Raw genomic sequence first — 13751 nt, forward strand, 5'->3', positions numbered from 1 at the left:
AAGGCCAATGGGCTACAAAGGATCTGCATAGGGTCTCCCAGAGGATTCGGGGTTTGTCTTCTCACCGTAACTGCAAAGTGGCTGCCTTTCCAGGGGAGTTCTGCTGGGAGATTGAGCAACCTCCTTATCTCAGCAGACCTCCCTCCAGGGCGGGGGCTGGGTATACCCTACACCATCCCACTGCCAGGAAACAAGCAAGTGGCTGTGTGATGCTTAGTTGCTAGCAGGATTTAAGCCATGACATGTATTTTGATAGAAGTCATGGGATCCCAGGTTCTTCTTTCCTTTAAATCTACCTTTAATTATTTTTGAACTACTGACTAGTTTCATCCCCATATGACAAATGAGACAGAGATGTTAATAGCTCCTGCAGTGTTAATTTATTAATGTTAATACCTGAACCCACTGCATACCTCTTAGTTTATATTCGAGCAAACAAACAATCTCTAGATAGGAAAATTAAAGTGAAAAAGGGCAGGTAGCATGTCCTACATATGCTACAGACTGAACTGCATCCAGTTTGGCTCCCTGCAGCTGATACACTCCTTCTGTATGTGTCAGCAGGCCTTGAGCTCTCCCATGTCCTGCTGCTCTCTTGCCAAATTTCTGGCTCACATACCACACCCTTGGCAGCATGGTAGAAAACACAGACAAGCTGTTAAGTCACCCACTTGCTATTAGTAATTGATTTCCTTATTTTTCTTAAGATTTCACAGGAACTAAGGGCAAGGGGCACACTTGTGAGACCTGTGGGGATTAAAGCTTTGCATTTTATTTAAAGAGACATCATAAGAGACACAGCTTTGCTGCTTACATAGTCTCTTAGCAGCAACATAAGGATTAAGCAATTCTACTTTAAATCTTTAAAACAAGAGCCTTTCTGAAAGCCAGCTTTGGTGTTCCTCAATGCAACTATCTCCACTGTGAGCTCAGACTGGCATATGGGGCTGCAAGAAGATAGATCTCTCTTATTCCCCAAATGCCCAATGTGCAGGGATGGTGTTGGCTTTGTCAGAGACCACAGGGAGGGAACCCCTGTCAGTGGGGTTGCCCTCATGACCAGAAAAACTTGCCCAAAGATTTTCATCAGTCTTTGCAGATCCCAGGTGTAGCTGGAGATTGTGCAGGTTATGCAATGTGCCCCACATACCAAACCCCTGCATGGCAGCAGGCTGCCAGCATCCAGCTGCTTCCTGAATTCTCCTCTGTGTGTCTCACTTTGCTCTTGCAGCTTAATTTTTGGGACACACACTTCATTCCTGCAGCTCTCCACGGGACATACGCACTTTGGTCTTAAAGTTCAGTGTTGGAGAGTTGTCTCTGACCCACAGCTCATCCTTGGTCCTACAGACATTCACTCTGTGGGAGCCATAGTATCCTGGTTTTGGCTGGTATAGAGTTAATTTTCTTCCCAGAAGCTGGTACAGTCCTGTGTTTTCGATTTAAGAGAAGAATAATGTTGATAACACACTGATGTTTTAGTTGTTGCTTGTAGGGCTTACCAAAAATCAAGGGGTTTTCAGCTTTCTATGCTCTGCCAGTGAGGAGCTGCACAAGAAGCAGTAGGGAGCACAGCCAGGACAGCTGACCCGAACTGGCCAAAGGGATATTCCATGCCGTAGAACATTATGTTCAATACATAAACTGTGGGGAATTGTCTGGAAGCTGCCAGGAGCTGCCTGGGGATGGGATGGGCATTGGACAGGGGTGGTGAGCAGTTGCACTGTGCATCACTTGTCTTTCTTGGGTTTATTTATAGCTCTTTTTTTTCCCTCCCTTTTAATTATATTCATATATATTGTGCTTTATTATTGTTATTATCTTTTACTTTATTTTAATTATTAAACCATTGTTATCTCAACTAATGGGTTTTACCTTTTTTTCCAACTCTCCTCCTCATCCCAGTGGGTGGGGGGAGCAGTGAGCAAACAGCTACATGGTCTTTAGTTGCCAGCTGAGGTTAAACCACATCACACAGTCAGAACAAGAGGGACAGCGTGGGCCTTGTTTGAGGTGACATGCAAAGTGGCATCCTGACCTAATGGAAGCTTCTCTAGAAGAGGGCACTGTCTTGTCTATAGTAGATAGGATACATTTTTCCAATTGGATCTGTGGTGCAGACTGAGCCCATGCAGCTCGTTATGGTACCCACGACTCTGCAGGGCCTGTGAGTGATGTGCTGGCATTAAAAGGCTGGCAGGCAGCCTTCTAAAGACCTCCTCAATCTGAGCCTGCCTGTGACTGCTGCTGCCCTGGTCCAAAGTCTCCTCTCCACGAGGGGAAGAAGGGATGGTGGGCGAGGTCAGTGTCTGGAAGGGTGTAAATGGGTAGGCACATGTCTGTTGTGATCAGCCATGGAAGGCTGTTGAGCACAGAGAGTAGGAAGAGAGTAGGCACATGGGAAGCCAAGGAGGCCTGGGGAGGTGGGCCCTGCGCTGACATGCTCCCCTTCATCTTTTCTGTAGGTGCAAATCTATCGCGGTATCCCACAGTGGTAGGGAGGAGAAGAGAGATCCAGCAGGCAGGAATTGTGCAGCAAGATTGATTTATTTAATCATTTTACAACTCTTTTATAGACTTTTTTCTTCATAGTCTAATTGGTCAAAGGATCAGCCACCCCTTGGGGTGATTGGCTAAAATCCTAAAACATCCATTGTCAAAATATTTTTCTACTGTACCATAAACAAAGGTTTGCAAGGTCGCAGGTGTTCATGGTTTATAGAACTCTACTAATATCTTCCATGAGAGAGAAAATATCTCACGGGACTGGAAAGAAGCAAGAAAAATTCTTGCTAGCTGCATATTGTATCCACACAAATCATCTACTCCAAAGGATCCTTGTTGTGAGCAGCAGGGAACTGAGCCAGTTTGCCCTGTTTGACCCTGGGCCCAAGGTTGTTCTTGGGTCTCAACAGCAAAGTGTATATCAATGTACCCAGAGTCACTATGGGTGGAGTTCATCTAAGATTAGGTGCTTATAACACAAACATCTGGTTTTAATAGCTCTTTTTATAGTCAGTAAAGGTTCAAGCATGTTATGTTTTTCACCGATGTGGAATGAATTGCATTCTGAGCTCTGTTTACTCCATCTCCCTGACAATAATGGAAGCCTGGGCAGCAGCCACAGTGGGTGACTCTATGAAGCGGGTGGGGTGGGGTGGATCCCACCCCCAGTGCCCACAAGGCCAACAAGAACCATCAGCTGGGCAGAGCAGAGTCTCGTGGAGGGACAGTGGGAGCGGGTTCAGGCTGTTTGCTGGCTGTTGGCATGCAGGTGTTCACATGCATGTCTGCAACTCAAACATAGCACACACTACCTTTTGCTGCCAAAAGGCCTGGGGAAAAACTGAGGGGAGAGAGGAGACACTGTGATGGGGACTCAAATTTAGGGAAGGGGAAAAGGCTGGGGGTCTTGCAAGGGCACAGAGGAAGTGGAGAAGAAGGTACTGTGTAGCTATTGAGATGGGGCACAGAGAGGACAGTTGCAGACCCTGTAGTGAACTAGGTTCTCACAGAGCAGCTGCCTCAGGGAACAGCTTGGTTACCTTTATCCTGCACCAGAAGCCTCCATTTTCCCCCATTCCCCCTGGACATGGTGCACAGTATGGCAGCTGACTGTCACTGTCTCTTGGAGGTTTTCTCTGCTGAGGGGCAGTGGGTCTGTTCCTCCAGGTTTTTCAGGAACATGCTTGCCCATTATGAATCTCTTCTTTGGCCCCTGGGTCTGTCTCTTTGGGTGAAGCTGAAGGACTGATGTCAAAGACTTTGTGATCCCTTTGGTTTTCAGTTTAGTTTTCACAAGTATATCTTGTATTGAAAAGTAATTTTAAAAGTCAGGAGACAGCCTGTGTGTAAGTAGCTCCATTCTCCCAGGAGAGAACTGACATTCATTTCTCACTACTTCCAGAAATGTTTGGTATTCTGAAGTGTTGGTTTTTTCTTTCAACATTTTTCTAGTATCTTCCTGTTTCTTAAGGTGGGTTTTGCAGGTAGGCTCTACTTCTACACAAAGAGGATTGGCTGAAAATGGACTGATATGCTCATTTCCATCATGAGCTTTCAGGGAGCTTTCTCACAGGTGCTGTTGAAAAGTTACTGGTTTGCAGTAGTGGAAGGACAAAATGATTCTTGCAAAATACTGTTTCATCTCCCTTTGTTTAGGGACTGAAAATGCAGATATTGGGCAGAAATAAAGAGGGTGTGATTCTGCAGCTGTCAATGCCAGTGCACTGAACTGTTTAGAGCAAGGACTAAAAGGGAATGGGAAAGAGATGTCTCCCAGAAGAAAGCTTGCATCTAATTGTTAGTTTCAAGAAGCTAAGAAGATGCTTTGGTTAGTTTAAAGATGCCTTAGTTAGTTTTGAGAAGCTTTCAAGTTGGTTTATTTGATGGCACCAGATGTAAAAAAAACACTGATGTTGTAATGTCTCTGTGTGTACATGTGTTTGTTTTGCAGCTAGAACAGTTTTAACTATCAGAAAACTGTTACATCCCGCTCTGCACGATCAGGATCATGCACTTACCAGGAAGTGTCTTCAGAGCCCTCCCAGAAAAGGGCATTTCCAGCATCAATGTGGGTGTGCGTGGAAGAGAAAGTAGCAAGTGAGGGTCAGGGGGTTCTTGTGCTTGCAAAAGGTTTTCTCAGATAAAGTAGGTCACATTCTCCACACTTTTATTCTGCTTTGTGTTCAGCCTTCAACTGCACAAACCTGGATGCACCAGTGGTGAATGCCACTCTCAAGGCCCTGCTCACAATCAGTGAGCACTGGCTGGGACCAGTGCTGGAACATGACTACAGGAAAAAGGAGGAGGGTGGAAGCCCTTTGCTTCCTTTGTCCTCAGGAAGCTTTGATGTTAACCTCAAATCCAGGTCAGTCTCATGAGACAATGAACGATCTAAGCTGTAATTTCTCTGAAACATATAACACCCATAACAATTCTTCAGAAAGCTTTGCCTGCTGCTTGGGCTTCAAGTTCCCAAGACTTCCCGCTCCTGGTGAAGTCCTGGGAACTCCTAAAGCTGGTGTGACACCTCCTTCTCCTCCACCCCAGTGTTTTGTGTCCTGTGTGAGCTGCATTGTCACATATTGTCAGCCTGTCACAGTTTGGGTCTGTTTCCTTAGGCTCAGTGAATTAAAGGCTCAGATTTCATATGAGAGCAACTGGAGGAGCTGCTGTCATAGAGAAATCAGTGCTGTACCATCCTGGTCAGCACACCTGTGGAAGGCAAAGCTGAGACACTAAAGTACATGCATGTGAAATAAAACCATGTCTGGAAAGCATTTCCTAAATTAAAGAACCACAGTATATCAACCCATGCTGAAGGAAGCTTTGTGGATCCAAGTTAGGATGACACAGACGATACAGCAAAGACATGGGTTTTTAGGAGCAGACCTATGAGTGGCCCTGCATGCACAGACCCCTCTCCTCTCTTTGGGATGACTGTTATTAGCACGGTGTCTGACCAGCCCAAATGCAAGTGCTGTGTGGGTCTGTTTGGTTACTGGAGAGCTACTTGGCAACTCTGGGTGAATGCCCTTAAATAATCCTGCTGGCACTGGGTGTTGGAGAGGCTTTAGAAACTTTTGGGTCAAATTTACTCTTGTTAAATAAACAATGAATATTGATTAGATCATATGACAACCCAACAGAGCACTCTTTCAAATACCGCTACTCACCAGAGTTCCTTTTTATGTATTTATATACACAGAATGCCTTGAAATGGTTGCTTTGGTGAAAGACATGCTAGGTCTTCTACTCATGCAACTCTATATACTTTTATATCCATGGACCTGTGCACACAGATAGGAGGATTTTCAAGGCTGCTTAAAGGATTTGGATGCTCACTTTGTTTGTTTTAGTTGGAGACTTGAATCCCTTAGGCAGATTTGAAAATCTTAGCCATAATTCTTTGCTTATCTTAGTACATTGGGGTAAGACCTTCTCCATGTTAAAATAATTTCTAAGTGCTCTTTTCTTGCTGCCATAAAATAAAAAATTTGTTTAAGCAGAATTTTAAGAAGCATTTGTTTTTCTAGACATATTAGTTTATTCATTTGCTGTTTTGTTTCCTGAGTAAGCTCTTAAATCACAGTCTGTTTATATTTTGTACTGAGTAGAGTAGCGAAGGGTTTGTCTGGACTAAGCCTACACATCTATAAAGGCCTTTTATTATCATTATTTGTACAGCTTAAATGTCCTGGAAAGGTTTGCTCATTTTCAGTCTCTCAGCAGCACAGTTACGTATCTGGCCTCAGATGTATGTCAGGAGAACACCATATGGCCCTGCAAGTGCAACACCCGCGCACGCAGGTGCTGGTTTGCAGCGGTGGGAAAAGAGCGAGGAGTGCAATCTGTAAACAGAGCGGAGTAGGTGAAAGGCTGCGGCTGCTCTGCCTACGTGCGTGCCGAGCGGGAAGCTCTCGCGTTGCACCGGCAGCTCTGTCCGGGCAGGAAGAGGAAAGCACATCCTGTCTCGGTTTGCTTCCCGAGGTGGCTTGTTGCGCCACTCTCCATGTCTGGCAAGGTGCTGCTGGAAGCCCGGAGGAGCCGCAGGCGCAGGGTGTTCCGTCCATCCATCCATCCATCCATCCATCCATCCCAGTGCCCTCCCAGCTGCTCTGCTGCAAGTAAACCCCCAGCCCACCCTCGGGGGAGGCCAGTGCGAGCAGTGGAAGTGGCTGTGCGCAGTGGACACCAGGCTCCTTGCACTGCTAGCGGGGCTACCCAGCGTGGTTCCAGGCTGCACAGGGTGAGTGTTGCCTTTCTGAGCTGCCCGGATGATGGGAATGAGCTGATGCACTGCGGAGTGCCAGAGCAAGCAATAGACCCAGACGTGACCTGGATCTCGTTGCCAGTCTTTTGGGTGGCATTCTGTTGGGTTTAACTCTCGTTTAGGGCAACATTTTCCGTTTTGCTCCCACCGAGGAGAGGATTTCCTTGGGAGTAACAGGCTGAAATAAACAGAACTTGGGAATTTGCTTATTCTTAGAGTGAGCAAGGGACTGGTTGTGCTTTAGGCACACACAAAAGAAGATGCAACTCAATAGTTTTAGACCAATTTTTAAACATTACTTTGCCTTACCTGTACACGTTGAAATGCTACCGAACTCAGATTTTGTTTTGCTTGCAAATGCGGGAAATGGTGCAGGTGTTTTGTTAAAGAAAATACTCACTTGTCCCCAGCAGTTTATCGAAGGTGCTTCCCCCCCATTTCCTCTCCAGCTCCAAGAACAAGAGCTGACAGGTAAGACTCCGAGCCCTGGAAGGACTGCATACCCTGCAGCTGTCCCTGCGACCGAAAGAGCTGAGAACTCACAAGGAGCACCAGCACCTTCTCCTGCACTCCTTTTTGTTTTAATTGTAGCCTGGCCTGTGGCCCTGGTGACACTCAGGAGGTGACCCTGTGGCTGTCCTCGATGTCTGTGGTCCCTGCCATGAGTGTCATCCCCTCTGCAGGGCTTGCTCTGCCAGGCTGCGGATGTGCCCCCTTTGCACGCTTGCAGACACACTCTGGTTTGACCCTGGTTGAACAGGAGTGGCCACAGGCTGGAGGCATCGGCGCCTTCCCCAGGCCCTGCTTCCTCCATGCCTCCAGCAAGAGCAGCCCCATGTTCTGCCAGGGGCATGAGGAGTGTCCAGCAGCTCTTTCTTCTCTGCTCCAGGTGGGAGAAGTCTCTGCTGTGGGCACCTACAGCACATGCAGGGAGTGACAGCTCGTGGCTGCATCCATCATCCTTCGGTTACTCATCTATAACTCGTGCCAGCTCCGGAGAGGCCTGAGGGATGTTGAGGAACAGTGAGTGCCGGTAGCTGGGTGTGCAAGCTGCACATCATGCCTTTGGCAGGGATAAGTTGCTTGCAGGCAACGAGCCATGAATGGACACCGACCCTCTGCCTGCACAGGGACATAGCCGGGGGGTGGACAGTCACCTGGAGACTGCACAGGGCCTGATGAACAGCAAGACCTGAGACCAAATATCATCATTGGACCAAGAGATGCGTGCAAGGCATGTGAAGAGCAGGTGCATAGACTGAGAGGGTATAGAAGCTCAGGGATCTCTTTGTTGGGGGTCCCTCCCCAGAGGCACCTGCTCAAGCTGTTGCTGTACCACAACTAAAATACTTGAAGGAACCAGATTTTTGAGATCCTGCTATGGGAAAGCCAGGGTCGGGATGGTGACTGTGTGAGTGGTGTGTGTATGGAGTCAAGTGTCAGCTCACTGGAACTGCCCACTGTGAAGGGGTTTTGGTCCCAGCAGTTAACATTTGGGGTGATGTGAGTGAGACTCCCAGAGTGGCTCCCAAATGGACAGGGAGGTTTCCTTAACAGTGAGACAGGCATACTACCATGTCACTCTCCTCTGCTGTTTTTCCATGGGCACAGGACAGCCTGTGAACCATGGCAAAAGGACCTCTTGGAAATCTGTTGTGAAATCCCATAATCACTGATTTTAAAACATCCAGCAGAAGCTACAGTCATTTAATAGGCTGTCTCTGCTCATCTGGTCCTGCCATTTGTAGACAGCACAGACACTCTGTGTGAATTATGGACTAGATACCAAGCCAAACAATGAGCTCTCATCTGGAGCATTACAGTTCTGCTTCTTGCTTTTATCAGTTTGCTCAACTGGGCAAGGGAGCCTAGTGCGGAAACTGATTTTCTTTGAAAAAAACCTAGCAATCTACTTAATGCTGAAACAATGCCTTCTGACTAGCTGTCAGGGCCTTCAGCTGGTTTGAGTGTAGCTTATTCCAGACAATGATGCTTTATGTGTCATGGTGCATGTCCTCAGCTTCACCTTTCCATTGTGCACCTTATCTGAAACCCTGCTCCTGGGACTTGCAATGATTCCTTTGGAACTAAAAATGAAACAAATCACCTTAGATTTCATTTATGTGTGAAGCTGAGAACTGTACTGGGTAAAGAAACAACTTTTGGTTTGTTGCATATCATGGGGACATGCTGCAGAAGTGTCCCAAAGCCCACCATGGTGTGTGTGTAGAGCATGCACAGTGTGTAAATAAAAGCTTGCAAGACAACATGTTTTAAGGTGAAATTGCTGCAGGATGAGACAAACCCCAGAAGCTTGAAGGGACAAGGTCAGTCTGAGTTTGGGGGATTGTTAGTAGTCACTGGAAAGGCAAAAGAAGGTCACAGATAGAAAGAAAATGTGATCATATGGAAACAGGCAGGTGAAGCGAGCCCAGCTGCATCCTCTCCAAGCCCAGAGCAGCATGTTGGGCAGACAGGCTCAGTCCATGGCACAGGGAGCCTGCACCAGCTCCTGGGAAACCCAGTGCTGCTGGGGGGCAGGGTGCTGTAATGAACTGCAGAGGGCTGTGGTGTGACAGGGTGTGACAGTGGCACCATATCCCCTCTCTCCTCTCCCTGCTAGCCATGTCACATCCAGAGCGGCCTCCTGCCCTGTCCTGGCAGGTACACAGCTCTGGCTGGTGGGTGTGCAGGATGCCAGTGCCTGGGCAGCCAGGCACACTGCTTGGCTGCAGCTGCAGTGCCGGCCCTGGCATGGCATGCAGGCTGTCTGCATTCCTGCACTGGGAGCTTGCGGCCACCATCTCATCCCGCGTGCTTTAGTCCTGCATGAGTGCATGGCAGGGCACTTGGCACGTGAGACAGGCTGCTCTCCTCTAAAACTTCTCTAATTCCAGTGTCCCCCAGGGTTTTGCACGGGGGCAGGACTCATCCTGCTGAAGCTGCATCCAACATAACCAGTCTGCTGGTTTAATAGGGTTGATGTCAAAGAAACTCCCTGCTCTGAGCTGGAGGGGTTACCCCGTAGCTGCCAGTGTTTGCTTGGGCCAGGAGCAGCTTTGTGTGCTGCGCAGAGCTGGTGCCTGGAGCCGCAGCCCTACATGCCTGCAGCCAGAGTGGCACCAGAAGGTCGTCCAGAGCACCAAGGTCTGGAGCAAGATCTACGTGTGAGCCATGGGCTGCAAGACCCCTGTGGGCTTTATGTGCCTGCCATTTCATTGTCAGGCTGGGGGTGACTCGTCCTGCCTTGCCAGCTTTGAGGTTTGAGATGGCTGAACCCCACAGAAATGCCCAAGCAGGTGGCATCTTCAAAGGCCTTAGGCTCCAGGGACAGCAGCTGCACCCCAGCCATGCAGGCAGAGCAGCAGTGGCCCATGGAGTGGGTGGGTGCATGCCCTGAGTGCAGTGGGGCTGGGGCTGTGGGCTGCCTGCTGCCGCTGGAGAGGAGCTCCAGCCCTTCAGCAGCACCAGCGATGGGAGAGCCCCTGCTCCAGGGAGATTGCAAAATGGATTTGGCAGAAGCAGAGACACAGCATGCTAAATGTGCTAAGCTAAACCAGCTTTGCTTTGAGGATTGGTTGGTTTTTTTTTCACAAGCCACCAAACGAACACTACTTTTGGGCCTGAGCAGAAGCTGGGAATCCCTCTTCTGTTTCTGCCTTTCCCCCACCTGGGGCAGCCCAGCCATTCTCCCTTGTCCAGCCCCTTGCAGGATCCCACATGGCCCCCACAGCCGCTGGAGCAGCACTGCAGAAAAATGAATTGTGGTTCCATGGAACTCGGCTCGATGGTCCCAAGGGATGAAGGGCTGGGACTGCCAGGGGAGCAGCAGCTGAGCCAGTGGCCCCAGCCTGGCACTCTGGAGCCTGAGTGGCTCTCTGTGAGGCTTCCCATGCAGTACAGACTTCCTAAAGCCATCTGGAAGATGTTTTAAAAGCAAACATTGCAAAGCATTGCCTGGCCTTCCTCTAGCTAGCGGGGGGAGGGGGGGGAGGAAAGAATACCCGAAAGCTATTCTGGTCTCGCATGCGTCTCAAGTGGAAAATTTCAGCTGAACTGATTTTGGCTGGCGGGGTTATGGGAGGTGAGGCCCAGCTGCCGCTGGCTCTGCAGCACGGACGGACGGACGGACGGACGGACGGCTCCCCGTGCCTGCCACGCGGGCAGGGCTGGGTCTGGCAGCGGCTCCGCTGGGGAGAAAGGAAACCTGAGTCCAGGGGAGCGCAGGGTTTGGGACGCAGCTTCAAGCGGCGTGGCCGCTGCCGCCGCTGTTGCACCTCCCTGCCAGGGAAGGACCCGTCCCCCCCTCCCCAGGGACTGAGGGCTGCCTTTCCACCTTGTCCCCGTCTGCCGGCCGCAGTCACTCCTCTCGGTGCAGCCCGTGGAGGGGGTGTAGCGGCACGGACGCTGGGTGCGGTGGTGGCGGGGCCAATCCCTGTCCTGCAGGAATAAAATGGGGCATGTCACCAGCCCTGCTGACGGCACAGGCCTTGAGCCCGGCCTTGAAACCGAGCCAGGGGAGCTCGCCTCGGACCAGGGTCTGCGGCGTGGAGCCCGCGGGTGCGAGCGCCTCGGGGTCAAGCACAGCCGGAGAATGAGGTGTACGCTCCTCATCCTTCCCCTCAGCGCTGACATCCCACGCCCATGCACTTTGGGACCTAGAGAGGGCTGGGAACTTGCTGTTCAGGTGTTTGTTTTTGGAAAATAGTAGCAATTTGTTGAAACTGAAAGTTCTAATGGGAATGTTCGTATGTGTGCGGGAGACTGAGTTCCCTGGTCTTGTGTCCTGGAGCGTCTCCCACCTTTCCCGTCTAGCTGGTACTAGCACGGGTAGGTCAGTCCCCATCCTCATACGGAACAGGAAGGTTCCGGATCCTCAGACAGCTCAAAAGAAACGGGTTTTCCAGCCAGCCCTACCCACAGCACCTGCCAGCACAGCTCCAGCCGTGCAAGCCAGCAGCGCTCAGCCAGGGCGGTGGTGCCGCTCAAACTGGAAAGGGGGTTTGTGATCCGGTGTCACAGGATCACCGGGTAGTTCTGTGGGGAAGAGGGCCCTGGAGGTCTTAGGCTCAGCTCTGGGCAGGTTCAGCCATTAGGTCAGACCAGGCTGCCCAGGGCTTCGTCCCGTCGGGGCTGGGAAAGCCTGCGGGAAAGGATCCCGACAGCCTGTCTGGGCCGCCCTTGGCACTCACTGCCTAACGCATCCAGGCGGCTTCCCCCGTCTGCAGTTCCAGGGGCATTTAAGGAGCGCGTTAGACGGTGACGCGGCAGCTCGGAGCGTGTCGCGGGCGGCCGTGACTGCGCGGCGCGCCCAGCCCGGCGCCGCCGGGACACGGGACCGGCCGGGACACGGCCCGGGCTGGAGCGGGGTGCGGGGCAGGGCTTTCCCTCCGCCCCCGCCGCGGCGGCTCCGGGCGGGCGCTGGAGCTCCCTGCTGGCCGCAGCTCCCGGGGACCGGCCCCGCTGCCACAGCTCCGGCGGCCGCCGCAGAAGGCGAGAGGGGTCGGGGCGGCTTCGCCCCCGTGCCCCAAGGCCGCCGCTCCAGGCGTTGCTTCCGAACAGCGATACTCGCAGTGGGAGGCCCTGGATAGTGCTGCTGTTCCAAAGGGGCGGTACTGGGAATGGCTACTGTGGAGCCCATAACATCCTTTGGCCATCGCTGGCTGCAGCGAGCGACTAACAAGTGAGCTGTAGTGCACAGCTCCTCTGTTTCATCGCCTTCAATAACAGGGAGCTCCACTGGGCAAGTGTAATAAACGTGTAACACAAATAGCTGAGTGGTTTGCTTAAGGGTATAAAGAAGGGTCACACTTGAGAGACTGGGTAGTTGAGCAAAATATACAATCAGGATCTAAAAGCAGATTCTCGGGCCTGAAGTATTCTCTCCCCTATCTGACTGATACAAAAGAGTTGCCCTGTACTGACATGGCACAGTAGGACAGGTGTTGTTACATGATGCACATTTGACAGATTAAGGTCTGCACTACCGCCCTGATTCAAGTGTTTCAAGAGAACATTAAAATAAAGCATTGTATTCAACAGAAATTATGGGAAGCAGCCGGTTGAAGACAGGGGGGAGCAGCCGTGCTGCCACATCCCAACTCAGGCTGACAAACACAATTAGCTTTGTCCTGTGAGCCAAGAGGGTAATCCTGTTGGTCAATGCCCCTAATTTATCTCAAAGACCACGCAGTTGCAAAAAGATGAAAATATGAAGTGAAAAAAGCTTGCAAATAAAGTGAATAAAGCTTGTTACTCCAACATAAGGACTGTAAGAGGAAGGGTCCCCCCACCCTTCTCACCTCTGTGGAAAGGACCAGCTCTTAGGGAAGAGCTCTGGAGTCCTGGGTTAAAGAAACCTTCACCTGCCTTCCCTTGGCAGGTCTTCTGCCAGTGCCACAGACTCCCACTCCCCTCAGCTGTGGATCCAGCAGAGCATGCTTTTCCTTAAACCTCAGGGCACGTACTTGAGGCACCTGACTCCCAGGCAGTAAAGCAATAACTAGCAGTAAACTGGTGTAGTGAATTACATACTACTACTTACTTGAAATTTTAATAAAGGGATGAAATAAGAGCTCAGAGAAAAAGCAAGCCTGGAGTCAGTGCAGTACTTCCAGCAAAAGGAAAACTTAGGTAATATCTGACACCTTCTGAAAGTACATGTGGCAGTCACAGAAATAATTTTCTCCTTCACTTATGATCAGGCCAGTTAAACCATCTTTGGTACATACCCTGTTCCCTGTAGCAGTCGGCTGGCACTACCAGCACCCACCGAGCCCCTCCTTTGGGCAGCCACTGCCAGCCTTGCTGGCATCCAGGCTGCTGCTTAGGGCTACATTTGCTTTCCAGCTGCTGTCCAAGGCCTTAGCAAAGCCCTGAGAGCATTCTCCCTCCTCTCCTCACAGAAGAGGAGACTCACAAGGTACAGTCCTGGGTCAGCAACATCAGTCTGGACCAGAACAAGGGCAGTTGCTTG

This window comes from Corvus moneduloides, chromosome 1, assembly GCF_009650955.1.
Source record: "Corvus moneduloides isolate bCorMon1 chromosome 1, bCorMon1.pri, whole genome shotgun sequence".
In the NCBI taxonomy this organism is placed as follows: Eukaryota; Metazoa; Chordata; class Aves; order Passeriformes; family Corvidae; genus Corvus; species Corvus moneduloides.